The sequence below is a fragment of the Theropithecus gelada genome, chromosome 7b (assembly GCF_003255815.1).
Source record: "Theropithecus gelada isolate Dixy chromosome 7b, Tgel_1.0, whole genome shotgun sequence".
NCBI classification, from domain to species: Eukaryota; Metazoa; Chordata; class Mammalia; order Primates; family Cercopithecidae; genus Theropithecus; species Theropithecus gelada.
The window spans coordinates 1,512,132-1,526,682 of record NC_037675.1 but is presented as its reverse complement, the minus strand read 5'-3'; the positions used below and the strand labels follow the sequence as shown (position 1 = coordinate 1,526,682).

The 14,551-nt window shown below is 38.3% G+C and overlaps 1 protein-coding gene and 1 pseudogene across 1 annotated transcript in view; both read left to right on the top strand.

Annotated features, from left to right (window-relative positions):
- Nucleotides 1-14,551, top strand: part of ADAMTSL3 (ADAMTS like 3) — a 418,321-nt gene that overhangs the window by 56,833 nt on the left and 346,937 nt on the right. The window lies entirely within an intron of this gene.
- LOC112629522 lies at nt 3,314-3,414 on the top strand (annotated as a pseudogene).

Below are 14,551 nucleotides of genomic sequence, written 5' to 3'. Positions count from 1 at the left end.
TTGGAGTTTTAACACTGGAGTGTGTTTCTTGGTTCTGGACTTTGGGAAGCTGAGACATGTTGAGGGCTCTTCCAGATGATTGGGAAAATGGCACTGACATATGGATACCTGAGGCCAGGCAGATAAATATCTTGAAAGTATCTGTTGTGTTATTCTCTGTGTTTAGTTACCTTTGGTAATACTCTTAATCTGCTTCTTATGTAAACCTTTTTAGGATGGCCAACTGTCCTGGCTTTCCTGGCCCTGAGACAGTACCAATTTCCACCCTACCTTCCAGCTTGGACTTTAATGTCCACTCAGGCTGGAGTTCTCCAATGAAACTGGTAACCTGAGGTCAGGATCCTGCTAGCTACTGTTCTTGGTGGGACATCCCAAGGGCAAGTGGGGGCACAGGTGTGTAACTGTTAGCGATGCCCACTGGAACACCCTGTCTGCATTGCTGTCCAGCACATTTCTAGGCCAGGTGTTATTGATGAAGCTTGTATGTTTCCTTTCGGTTCATGTTGCTCTTCAACTGCAACCTTTGCATAAATTGTCCTGTTTGTTTGGAACATCCCCTCTGCTTTGTATACACTGTTCCTCCCTCTGCCGTCCCTGTCTAACCCTTGCATATCCTTCAGCTCAGTTGTTACTTCCTCAAAGAAGTAAGGCCATCTTCACTTCCACTCCCAGGTGAGATTAGGTCCACCTACTTGCTTCCTAGGTCTCCTGCTTTCCTTTCTTTCTTTCTTTCTCTCTTTCTTTTCCTTTCCTTTCCTTTCCTTTCCTTTCCTTTCCTTTCCTTTCCTTTCCTTTCCTTTCCTGCCTCCCTCCCTCCCTCCCTCCCTCCCTCCCTCCTTCCTTCCTTCTTTCCTTCCTTCCTCATTCTGGAATTTTTTTTTCTTATAGCATTTTGACCTCCTGACCCACTGTAACCTTCATGGGTTGCAGTGGGAGGGAGTGAGGAGGGAGGAGAAAGTGGGTGTGGTGAAACAGTGCACTCAGTTTGGATTTCTCATGTTAGTCTGGGTGACTTACTTATCCAAACAACAAACCCTGTGGGGATGCTGCATCATGAACTGTTTCAAGAAAACACAATGCGGGATGTGAGGTTTGGAGCAATTGCTGCTGAGCCTCATGTCCCTGGGGTCAGCAGTGATAGCTCAGGACAGTGACTGATGGCCCTTAATATTACCTCTTCCAGGAAACCATTTCAATTACGTTCATCATTCTGCACATGCATACATGCATGATTATTTTGGACAGGTTTCTATTTATAAAAGTTAATAATACGTGGCTACATACATGAATACATTTGGATTATGTGGAAATTAACATACATAACTTACACCTCCCTTCCCAGAGCTGGATTTAACTAATTGAGTACTTTCTCCAAGTCTTCTCTCATCCCCTTTGAGATTCTCATATTAATTCCTTCTCCTCTGCATCCAGCACTGAACATTTCCTCCTCTGTTTTTTCCACCAGGCTTTGAACCCCTAGGGGCAGGGACTATGTCTTCTCATCACTATAGCTCCAGATTGTACTCCGCAGCCTGGCACATAGTAAATGCACAACAAGCATATGTTTGTTGAAGATTATATCCCTTGTCAAAAACCTTAAATAGGTCCTTGTTTCCTCCTCTGAAATAGGCCAACTGCTGACTGGTATTAAAGCCCCTGCACAGCTTGGCCCTGGGTTACCCCTCTTTCCTTATCCCCCATTTCTCTTTGTGTGCCCTGTGCTCTGGCCAGACTGGACTCCATGCCTTCCCCCTTCTGATCTTTGCCTGTGCCAAGGGCGTGCAGAGCTCTTTGTTGAATGTCTGTGTTTTCTGCAATGTCCAGCTTAGTGCCATCTCTTCCAAGTAGTTTTCAGTGAAGTCCTTAGCCTAACAGAGTTTCTTCCTGCTCTTTGAAATAGTCACTTATCTTTGCTTATGGCCCTAAGGATTCATCTGGGTTTGTAATTATTGACATGGATGTCTTATCGTGCTGGAGTCAGAACAATTCTAGAGCAAATCTGCATAACTTTGCTGTAATTCCCATGGACATAGAATAGCTAGAAGATCTACTTCCAGGAGTGACAAGACTTGAAGAAATTCTAATTACGTTTTTATTTCTGAGTTTGCTTTAAGAAATAAATTCTTAGGCTGGGTGCGGTGGCTCATGCCTGTAACCTCAGCACTTTGGGAGGCCAACATGGGAGAATCACCTGAGGTCAGGAGTTTGAGACCAGCCTGGCCAACATAGTGAAACCCTGTCTCTACCAAAAAAAAAAAAAAAAAAAAAAAGCTAGGCATGGTGGCAGGCGCCTCTAATCGCAGCTGCTCAGTAGGTTAAGGCAGGAGAATTGCTTGAACCTGGGAGGTGGAGGTTTTCAGTGAGCTGAGAGCATGCCAGCTTGGGCAACAAGAGTGAAACTCTGTCTCAAAAAAAAAAAAAAAAAAAAAAGCAAGAAAGAAAATAAATTCTTAAAAAATGTTATTCTTTGTGATAATAAAGAGCCTATCTTTATTTCTTCCTTGTGTATGTGTGTGTGTGTGTGTGTGTTTGTAATTATTTCTATTTTTCACTCTCTTCTTACAACTATGAGGAAGTAATAGTCTCTCCTCCAAATACTGTTAGTCCAAAGGCTTGTTTGGAGAATCAGACTGTTCTTTGTTTGGACCCTGGCTGCTTGCTTCCAATTCTCAACTCTTTCCACGTGGCAGGCCACCAACAAGGAATAGTGTTCCTAGTCCATTTGGATGAATCCTTCTCTTAATCCCTTCCCTCTGGGATTTAATGCTAACAGGTTTTTAAATTTTACATTTCAAAATGATTGAGTAAATTTTCCTTTATAATTGGGAAAAGGCAAGATTTTTAACTAAGAATTTTGCTTTTGCATTAGGTTTACACTGCATTAAGATATATATGTATGAAATAGAGCTATGATATACTGTAAATATACATTAAATAAAGCTATGCTCTATTTAAAAACCTGATTCTGAACACATGGTTCTCATGAAAAATTATAATACCTTGAATGGAGACTGACACCTGAGCTGATAGTAGCAGTAGTTTGAAGGAGTAGTCATTCATTCCATCAATCCCTCAACAAATGTTGATTGAATCTCTGTAATGTGGCATCATTCTGGATGTGTGATATTGTAATGTGAAATAGAATTGTATCCAAAGTAATTCCTGCAATTTCAATTTTGAAACTAGAGAAGAGGAGCTTTTTCTTTTTGAAGACCAAGATTACAGTTGCCCTTTATTAAGCAACCTGCATGTATAAGAACTGTATGAGATGTCCCATGTGCCTTATAATTACAGTTTACTCTTCTGCTCCTCTGTGTTTGCTTCAGCAGCACATATATTAAAATTAACAATACAAACAAGATGAGCATGGCCTCTGTACAAGGATGTTGCTTCTCTGTATATACTTATACATTTGGCTTTGGGATCATGCAAATATTTTATATATTTGTAGAATAAAATTAGATTTTAAAAGAACAATCCCTAAGAACAAAAAATAAAATAATAAAAGCGAAAAACCTATGATTCCTATTGGTGATGTTAATCGCATAGAGAATAATTATTCTAATTGACTTTAATACACATGAATTTCACTGAAGGTCAGTATATTCAAGGATAAAAGAACTAAAAATGAGATTTAAAACTTTTTGCAATGACCTTATTGTTGATGGTAGATTGCACTTGCTGTTATGAGACTGCTGTGTGGGTGATGTGAGACAAAGCAAATGAACAATACAAATGTGATCATTTGGATTTTTATTCTGGTAATCTTGAAAATCCATTTTCTTGATATGGGAAGAAGGAGACAGAGAAAAAAGACGAAATTAAGTGAAAACTTTATAGTCCTAAAATTGAATTGTAAGTATCTGTAAAAGCTCCTGAGGTCTTTTATCTTAAACAAAACAAAACCAGGACATATTTTCCAGATCCCTTCACTTAAAAGGCCTAATAACAATGAGCAAATGGCCGACTTAATATCAATGATCAAATGCCCAGGTCATGGTCTCTCAACACCATGTCCCATTTAAAAGGAACCAGGAGTCCATGGCAAAATTACTTATTCTGGGTAAAAATATGCAAAAGTAGCCTGGAACATTATGTAATTAATAGGTAGTAAGGAAGCTATCAAGACTACTAGAGTCTCATCAGAAGGACCCAGGAATAAACTTGTCAACACTTTTATAAGCAGAAATTGGGACAGTTTGAGACCAGGTGCGGTGGCTCACATGGGCAATCCCAGAATTTTGAGATGCTGAGGTGGGCAGATCACTTAAGGTCAGCAGTTGGAGACCAGCCTGGCCTACATGGTGAAACCTCATCTCTACTAAAAATACAAAAATTAGCCAGGCGTGTTGGTGCATGGCTATATAATCCCAGCTACAGAAGAATTGCTTGAACCTGGGAGGCAGAGGTTGCAGTGAGCTGAGATCCTGCCACTGCATCCTAACCTGGGTGACAGAGTGAGACTCCATTTAAAAAAAAAAAAAAAAAAGAAGAAGAAATTGGGACAAAATTTGAGCATCAATAAAAGCAAAAGCTGCAAAGGACTTAAGCATGTCAACTATGTTTATATCTCTAAGTTAATAGTAATACTAAAACACATTAGTCGGTGTTGCTGGGTGCTCAGGAATCAACTCATTACATTGAAAACAAATAGAAGGGAAAAACCCAAATATTTTTACTGGCTTTTCTATATGAATGATATCACTGGATAACCAAACACTAGATGAGGAGAATTTGTCTTTACAGAAATATTTCAGTCAATAAATAAAGAAGGGACAATAGAATGAGAATGTCATCATTTTGCAACCCTAATGAACTGATATATGCATTGAATATCAAAGCCAATAAAGTTGCAAAAAGAGAGACAGCCAAACAGTATACATCTCTTGATGGAAGAGCCCAGTACTACCCGTGTAGGATTCTTGCCTTCTGTGGTGCTTCTCGGCCTCCCCGAAATTGAGGCTCTAGATCTAACCACCCATTTATGAGAAGTACAGTGTACAAGGAAACACATTAAACTAAGTCATGGGTTTGCAACCACCAAAATCCAGACAGTGGGAAACTTTACAGGACAAACAATTCAGTTTCTTCAACAAATAAATTGCAAAGGAAAAAGAAAACTAGATAGAGAACCAAAAAGATTAAGTGAGACTTTAAAGATGTATCCACCAACTGCAAGGAGTGGCCCTTATTTGGATCTTTATTTAAATGAACAAATAGACAAAAAACCTACAACAACACTATTTATGACATTTATAAGAAAATTGGAAAATTAATATTTTCTTGTCAACTCCTAATTTCTAAGGTGTGAAAATGGTATTGGGAATATGTTAAAAAGTATATTTTATGAATACACATGAAAATATTTACTGGTTAAATGATGTTTTGTATAATGGGTGTGGGTGAGTAGTAGAATAAGATTGGACTTGGGTTGCTGATTGTGAGGTTGGGCTATGGGTACTTGGGGTTCATTAGACTTTTCTGTCTACCTTTATGTATATTTGAAATCTTGCGTAGTAAAAGGTAAAAGATAAAAGTAACAACAACAACAAAACAGCATCAACAAAACAAAAATGAAAATCAACTTTGTTGTGAATTGAATAGTGTCATTCCATATTATTAATAAGGAAGTTGTGGCTTGGAGGAGCTAACAGCCTCACCAGGACACAATCAGTCAATGACAAAGCCAATTTCATACCCAGGTCTTTTTCAAGAGGAAACACGTTTGGCCCGGTGCAGTGGCTCATACCTGTAATCCCAGTACTTTGGGAGGCCGAGGCGGGCAGATCACTTGAGGCTAGGAGCTTGAGCACAGCCTGACCAACATGGCAAAACCCCATCTCTACTAAAAATACAAAAATTTGCTGAGCGTGGTGGCTTATGCCTGTAATCCTAGCTACTCAGGAGGCTGAGGCAGGAGAATCACTTGAATCCGGGAGGCAGAGGTTGCAGTGAGCCGAGATCACACCACTGCACTCCAGCCTGGGTGACAGAGAGAGACTCTGTCTCATAAAATAAATAAATAAATAAATAAATAAATAGAGAAAACATGTTCACTTTTTTTTTTTTTTTTAAGACGGAGTCTCACTCTATTGCCCAGGCTGGAGTGCAGTGGCGCAGTCTCGGCTCAGTGCAAGCTCCGCCTCCCGGGTTCATGCCATTCTCCTGCCTCAGCCTCCCGAGTAGCTGGGACTACAGGCGCCCGCCACCACACCCGGCTAATTTTTTTGTATTTTTAGTAGAGATGGGGTTTCACCGTATTAGCCAGGATGGTCTCGATTTCCTGACCTTGTGATCTGCCCGCCTTGGCCTCCCAAAGTGCTGGGATTACAGGCATGAGCCACCACGCCCAGCCAACATGTTCACTTTTTTGCCATACTACATTGCATACCTAAAATTAAATAATGCAATTTCAAAAATATCAAATTCACAAGAAAAAATTAATTAGCAGAAAAGCATTTTATAATTAAACGTTTCTTCCATAGATATTTCTTAAATGTTTGGTCCCTGACCTCATTGCCACATTAAAATAAAATATATAATCATACTCAATTAAGTCCAAACTTATGTGTGCAGTAATTTAAAGTTTAATTTTTGAGTATTCCATGAGGCTTTGTAAAAGCATCCCCGTGATACTTCACACATTCTGACACGAGAACAGTTTGAGAAATATTGATTTAGAGGTTGGTGACAAAAGGTTTTTTGAATTTTCAACACACACAAAGGTTAGAATGTGTCAGTGGGCATTACACTCTGAATAGCCATGTTAAGTACTAAAATATTTTAATGACAGAGAGTATGCCCTGCTATTGGCGGTGAAACTGTGTTACTATTAGCATATTTTAAAAGTTGAGTCTATTTTGTGTTCTAACTTGAAGCAGCTTTATTTCCTGCCCCATTACACGATAGTGCTTTTATAATATGTAATAAATATCTCCAATTCAACTCATTTTAAGACATGGATTTATAATGCCATGAACTTGGTGCAAACCTTTAAAATGTTTTAAAACCTATTTTTTCTTAGTTTTAAACCTTAAATTATTCCACTCATGGTTTTTATGTTAAAAAATATTTCATTAAACTTGCCAAATTTTATTGTAAAATACTTGAATAAGAAGTCTAAAAAATAAATGCACAAGATATTTTGTTCTTCCTCAGGTTCAGATGATGAGTATGGGAAATCTTTTTTCTGTGTAGCTCAGTTAGCAATTTTTTATTTTTTGTTATATTTTATTTAGAAGCAGCATATATACTTTTTAAGTTAACAAAATTGGCCCTACCTGGGACTGGAACAGTTTGGCAGAACTATAGGAGTTACCCTGGAGTTCCATTTTCTCTGCCAGATGTGATTTTGCCATGACTTGATATCTGTCTGTTAGGCCTGACTCTTACCACGTGGCACAGGGAACCTTATTTTAAACAACCAGAGTTCATCAGCAATCTCATTAAATACCTGGCATGTCTTATCATTCATGAGCATTGAGTGGTCTTGGACCTCACAGTTACATTGTCCCATCTGCACACAGGGAGAACTCTGATGCTTCAGACTCAGAAGCCTCTTAGTAAAGGATTTGGGTGAACAAAGTAGCTTTCCCAGAGGGTCTCTGAGAGCCCCCTGTTCGACTCATACTCAGTTATAATCCAATTCTACATAGATTAACATCTTTACATGTTCCATAGTTTGAGAGAAGGGGACCTCCAGTTCTCTAAACACTCTTAGATGTTGTTGCCTTCTTCTGAAGTAGATTTACAACAAGAAACCTAGAAAACACAGGACATTAGCAGATTTATGTGTTTTTTGTTTGTTTGTGTGTTTTTGGGATGGAGTCTTGCTCTGTTGCCCAAGCTGGGGTACAGTGGCTCGATCTTGGCTCACTGCAACCTCCGCCTCCTGGGTTCAAGTGATTCTCCTGCCTCAGCCTCCTGAGTAGCTGGGACTACAGGTGCACACCACCACAACCAGCTAATTTTTTATTTTTAGTAGAGACGGGGTTTCACCATGTTGGCCAGGCTGGTCTCGAACTCCTGACCTCATGATCTGTCTGCCTCAGCCTCTCAAAGTGCTGGGATTACAGGTGTGAGCCACTGGGCCTGGCCACAGATTTACGTTTTTAAGAGGACATTGCCTTTATGAAACTGCCTTAAACTCATGAGGCAGGACAGGCTGAGATGAGCAAAGATAAACAAAGATGAAAGGCATAGTTTCCAAATAAAATCAAGAGGGAGGAGATGTCAAGCATTCTGGATTCAGCAGAGAATCAGATTAGTGAAAACGAATTCAGAAAAGTTCAGTTACAGAGGATAAGGACAGGGAAATAAAATGAATGAGGAGACTGTAGCTGTGTTGGACAGATCTCAGACATCCAATGTAAGTACTTACAAAAGAGAGATCAAATGGAAGAGAGGAAATTCAGTAAGTGCTATAAGACAGTTTTGATTTACTAAAAGCTTTTGTGAAAAAAAATCAAAGCTATCGTTAAATATGTGTCAATTGTAAGATGTATTGCATTTTGATTTCAAAAAATGAAAAAAGATAGGAAGCAGCTGTAAAGGTAAGCTGAGGCTGGAGCCGAACCGGGAATGAAGACACAAGGCAGATGGCAGTGAGAATAGCCTTTTATTAGGGCTTGTGGGCGAGGTTCCTCAGTCCAAAGGCGTGGGCCGAGGAAGTCGTGCTGAGGGAGGAGGGTAGGGGCTTTTTATAGCCTGAGAGGTAGGGAAGCTGGTTGTGCAAACAGGGCCTGGGGGGTCTTGAAACTACTAGGGCAGGAATTGAGTAAGGGTCATGAGGAAGGGGTCTCTGGAAACTGTTAACCGAAACTGCTGAACTTGTGGAATGCAAGTGAGCTGCAGGTCATGGGGGAGTGTGGTTGCCCAGCCAGAACTCTGACGCGTGTAAGTCTGCGGGTGTGTACAAGGGTGAAGGGAGTCTTTAACAAAAGGCCTGCTACGCCGGGTAACGCCGCCATGTTGGGTCTAGATTCCTGCCTAACAGCAGCAAGTTAGAATTTAGGAAATGCAGAAACAGAAAAAAATTATGATACAGAAATTGTTATAGGCCATATCCTCTGAGCCTAAGTAGTTCAAATAAACGTCAAGTAAAGAGGTTTGAATCAAAACCTATAAACATTACAAATTTTAAAACACTCTCCTGAAGAAATTATTCATGCAAGAGGAAATGAAAGTATAATTACACATTATGTAGAAGATAACAAAAACAACAGTATTCATTTCAGAAATTATCATGTAACTACAGTCTATACTGAGAGGACCTCACATTCTTTTAATAAATGTAAACAATATATTCAGTAAGTGGTGTTGGAACAGTTGGTTAATTTAGAAAAAGTTAATTTAAATTTTTAACATATGTAATTGTAAATTCCAGATGGATTGAAGAGTTAAATAAAAATTAAACCATAAAAACATAAAAATACCATGAAAGTAAATGCTCCTCAAATTTCTGAGGGAGAAGCTTCAAATGAATGGAAAGTAAAATGTATTCATGGATTTAACTACATAGAAGGCTTAAATGAATACTTGTTGAAAAACATTCAAATGAGAAGTTAAAGTAAAATAACATGTAATACAAATTTTGTAAAGTAGCATGTAAAAGAGTTTTCAAATGGACAAAAAGGAGATAGATGAATAGGTAAAGGAAAATACTTTATTGTTCTAATAGAAAAGCAAGTGACTGGTTAATAATCATATGGACAGATTCAACTTTATTTCTAATCAATAAAATATAAACCCAAGCAATGACTAAATAGCATTCCCCCACCTCCAGCAATTACTTTCAAAAAAAGAAGTTTGCAAACCCAGTGCTAGTGATGGTGATGGGCAGAGATCAAGTTTATATTGTGCTGTTGAATACTGCTAAGTGCAGTGCTTTTGATAAGCAGTTTTGCAACATGTATTAATGTGGGGAAAAGAAAGAAAGATCAGACTGTTACTGTGTCTATATAGAAAGAAGTAGACATAAGAGACTCCATTTTGTTCTGTATTTGAGATGCTGTTAATCTGTGACCCTACCCCCAACCTTGTCCTTGCAAGAGACATGTGCTGTGGTGACTCAAGGTTTAAAGGATTTTGGGCTGTGCAGGATGTGCTTTGTTAAACAAGTGCCTGAAGGCAGCTTGCTGGTTAAAAGTCATCACCATTCTCTTAATCTCAAGTACCCAGGAACACGTACACTGCCAAAGGTCGCAGGGACCTCTGCCTAGGAAAGCTAGGTATTGTCCAAGGTTTCTCCCCATGTGATAGTCTGAAATATGGCCTCGTGGGAAGGGAAAGACCTGATCGTCCCCCAGCCTGACACCTGTGAAGGGTCTGTGCTGAGGAGGACCAGTACAAGAGGAAAGAAGGCCTCTTGGCGGTAGTTGGCAGTTGAGATAGAGAAACGCATCTGTCTCCTGCCCGTCCCTGGGCAATGGAACATCTCGGTATAAAACCTGATTGTATGTTCTGTTTACTGAGAAAGGAGAAAACCGCCTTAGGGCGAAAGGCGGAACTTCCTAGCCCAATGCTGCTCTTTATGCACTAAAAAGGTTTATGGAGATGTTTACATATGCATATCAAGGCACAGCACTTTTCCTTAAACTTATTCATGTCACAGATCTTTATTCATATGTCTTACTGCTGACTTTCTCCCTACAATGATCCTATTATCCTGCCACTTCCTTTTCTTTAAGATGGTAAAGATAATTATCAGTAAATACTAAGGGAACTCAGAGACCGGTGCCGGCATAGGTCCTCTGTATGCTGAGCGCCGGTCCCCTGGGCCCACTTTTTCTTTCTCTATACTTTGTCTCTGTGTCTCATTTCTTTTCTCAAGTCTCTCGTTCCACCTAACGAGAAACGCCCACAGGTGTGGAGGGGTAGGCCCCCCCTTCATATTAAGAACCTCAGAAATATCTTTAGTTTTTGACTCAGCAAATACTGTTTCAGGGAATTTCTCAAGGGAATATTTGAAGTAAAAAGAATGCTTCCTGCAAAAATACATTGATATTATTTATAATACTTGACAACCAGAAACAATCTAAATGTTAAACCATAAGGGAATGGCTAAGTAAATTATGGGATTTCTGAGATGGAATATTACTAATTTTTATTATGCTTATACATTTGAAATAACAGGAAATGCTAACTTGATATCCTTAAGTTAAAAGATCAGGTCACAGAATCACATAGCAGATCTACAATTTTATTTATATGTGAACAGAAAGAAAAACCTCATGAAAAAGCAAAAATGATAACAGTGGTTATCACTGGGTTGTGGAATTAGGAGTGTTTTAAATTTTCTTTTAAATGTATTCTCCAGGATTACTACAAATGAGCATATAATACTTTGATCATTAAAATATGATTAAAATTTTCTTTCTATATAGTGATGAAGAAGCACTTGGGAAAGGATTAACAATACTTAATTAACAATTAAGATATTTTGAAGGTTGGCGGCAATTTTAATACAAAGAAAGGATTAGGGGAATGGACATCCGAGGCTCAACACTTGTTTAATAGTGTCCACTTTTTTCTATTCCTGGTTCTGATTTCCCTTCTTGTTTTTTTTTAATTTTTAAATTTTATTTATTCATTTATTTATTTTTATTTTTATTTTTTGAGACAGAGTCTCACTCTGTTGCCAGGCTGGAGTGCAATGGTGCAGTCTCAGCTCACTGCAATCTCCACCTCTTGGGTTCAAGTGATTCTCCCACCTCAGCCTCCCGAGTAGCTGGGATTACAGGCACATGCCACCACACCCAGCTAATTTTTGTATTTTTAGTAGAGATGGAGTTTCACCATGTTGCCCAGGATGGTCTCGATCTCCTGACGTCTTGATCTGCCTGCCTTGGCCTCCCAAAGTGCTGGGGTTACAGGTGTGAGCCACCATGCCTGGCATATTCATTTATTTTTAACATTTGTGGGTACCTAGTAGGTGTATATATTTATGGGATATGTGAGATATTTTGAATCAGGCATGCAATGCACAATAATCACATCAGGGTAAATAGGGTATCCATCACGTCAGGCATTTATCCTTTCTTTGTGTTCAATCAAATTATACTCTTAGTTATTTTAAAATGTATAGTATAGTATTGTTGACTCTAGTCACCCTGTAGTGCTACCAGATACTAGATCTTGTTCATTTTATCTAACTATATTTTTGTACTCATTAGCCACCCCCACTTCCCCCACCGCCACTATCCTTCCTAGCCATTGGTAAGCACCATTCTACTGTGTATCCCCATGAGTTCAGTTGTTTTAATTTTCTTTAGCTTCCACAAATAACTGAGAACATGTGAAGTTTGTCTTTCTGTACCTGGTTTATTTCACTTAACATAATGACCTCCAGTTTCATCAATGTCATTGCAAATTACAGAATCTCATTCTTTTTTTATGGCTGAAGAGTACTCCATCGTGTATATGCATCACATTTTTTTTTTATGCATTCATCTGTTCATGGACCCTTACGTTGCTTCCAATTCTTAGCGATTGTGAATAGTGCCGTAAAAAACATGGGAGGGCAGATATCTCTTCGATATACTGATTTCCTTTCTTTTGGGTATATATCTAGCAGTGGGATTGCTAGAACATATGATGGTTCTATTTTTAGTTTTTTGAGGAACCTCCATACTGTTCTCCATAGTGGTTGTGCTAATTTACATTCCCACCAACAGTGTATGAGGGTTCCCCTTTCTCCACATTCTTCCCATTATTCATTATTGCTTGTCCTTTGGATAAAAGTCATCTTAACTGGAGTGAGATGTTATCTCATTGTAGTTTTGATTTACATTTCTCTGAAGATCAATAATCCTGAGTACCTTTTCATATGCCTGTTTGGACTCAAGCAATCCTCTCATCTCAGCCTCTCCAGTAGGTGGGACCACAGGCTTTTTAACTTTATGTGATCCCACTTGTCTTCTTTTGCTTTGGTTACCTGCACTTGTGGGGTATTACTCAAGAAATCTTTGCCCAGTCCAATATCTGGGAGAAGTTCCCCAATGTTTTCTTTTAGTAGTTTCATAGTTTGGGGCCTTAGACTTAAAAATTTAATCCATTTTGATTTGATTTTTGTGTATGACAAGAGATGAGTGTCTAGTTTTATTCTTCTGCATATGGACATCCAGTATTCCCAGCATCATTTATTGAAGAGACTGTCCTTTCCCCAGTGTATGTTATTGGCACCTTTGTTGAAAATGAGTTCACTGTAGATGTATGCATTTATATCTGGGTTCTCTATTCCATTGGTCTATATGTCTGTTTTTTATGGCAGTACCATGATGTTTTGGTTACTACAGCTCTGTGGTATAATTTGAAGTCAGGTAATGTGATTCCTTCAGTTTTCTTATTTTTGGTCAGGAAAGCTTTGGCTATTCTGTTTCTTTTGTGGTTCCATATAAATTTTAGTATTATTTTTTCTCTTTCTGTGAAGAATGTCATTGATATTTTGATATGGATTGCATTTAATCTGTACATGACTTTTGGTATTATGGACATTTTAATGATAATGATTCTTCCGACCTATGAATATGGAATATCTTTTCATTTTTTTGGTGTGTCCTCTTCAATTTCTTGCATCAACGTTTCATAGTTTTCATTGTAGAAATATTTCATTTCTTTGGTTAAGTTTATTTCTAGGTATTTTATTTTATTTGTAGGTATTGTGAATGGGACTGCTTTCTTGATTTCTTTTTCAGACAGTTTGCTATTGGCATATGGAAATGTTACTGATTTTTGTATGCTGACTTTGTGTCCTGCAACTTTACTGGATTTGTCAGTTCTAATAGTTTTTTTGTGGTATCTTTAGGTTTTTCCAAATATAAGATCATGTCATCTGAAAACATGGATAATTTTACTTCTTCCTTTCCAATTTGGATGCCCTTTATTTATTTCTCTGTCTGATTGCTCTAGCTAGGAATTCCAGTACTATGTTGAATAACGGTGGTGAAATTGAGCATCCTTGTCTTGTTGTTGATCTTAGAGGAAAGGCTTGCAATTTTTTGTCATGCAGTATGATACTAGCTGTGGGTCTGTTTTATATGGCTTTTATTATGTTGATGTATGTTCCTCCTATATCTAATTTTTTAAGTTTTATTTTTATCATGAAGGGATATTGAATTTTATTAAATGCTTTTCCAGCATCAATTGAAATGATCATATGGTTTTTGTCCTTCATTCTGTTGATATGATGTATCACATTGATTTGCATGTTAAACCATCCTTGCATCCCTGGGATAAATCCCACTAGGTCATGATGAATGATCTTTCTAATTTATTGTTGATTTCAGTTTGCTAGTATTTTGTTGAAGATTTTTGCATCAGTGTTAATCAGGGATATTGGCCTGTAGTTTTCTTTTTTTTGATGTGCCTTTGGTTTTACTATCAGGGTAATACTGACCTCAGAGAATGAGTCTGGAAGTATTCTCTCCTTGATTTTTCAGAATAATTTGAGTAGGATTAGTATTAGTTCTTGTTTAAATGTTTGGGAGAATTCAGTAGTGAAGTCATTGGATCTTGGGCTTTTCTTAGGAGCCTTTTAATTGTGGGTTCAATC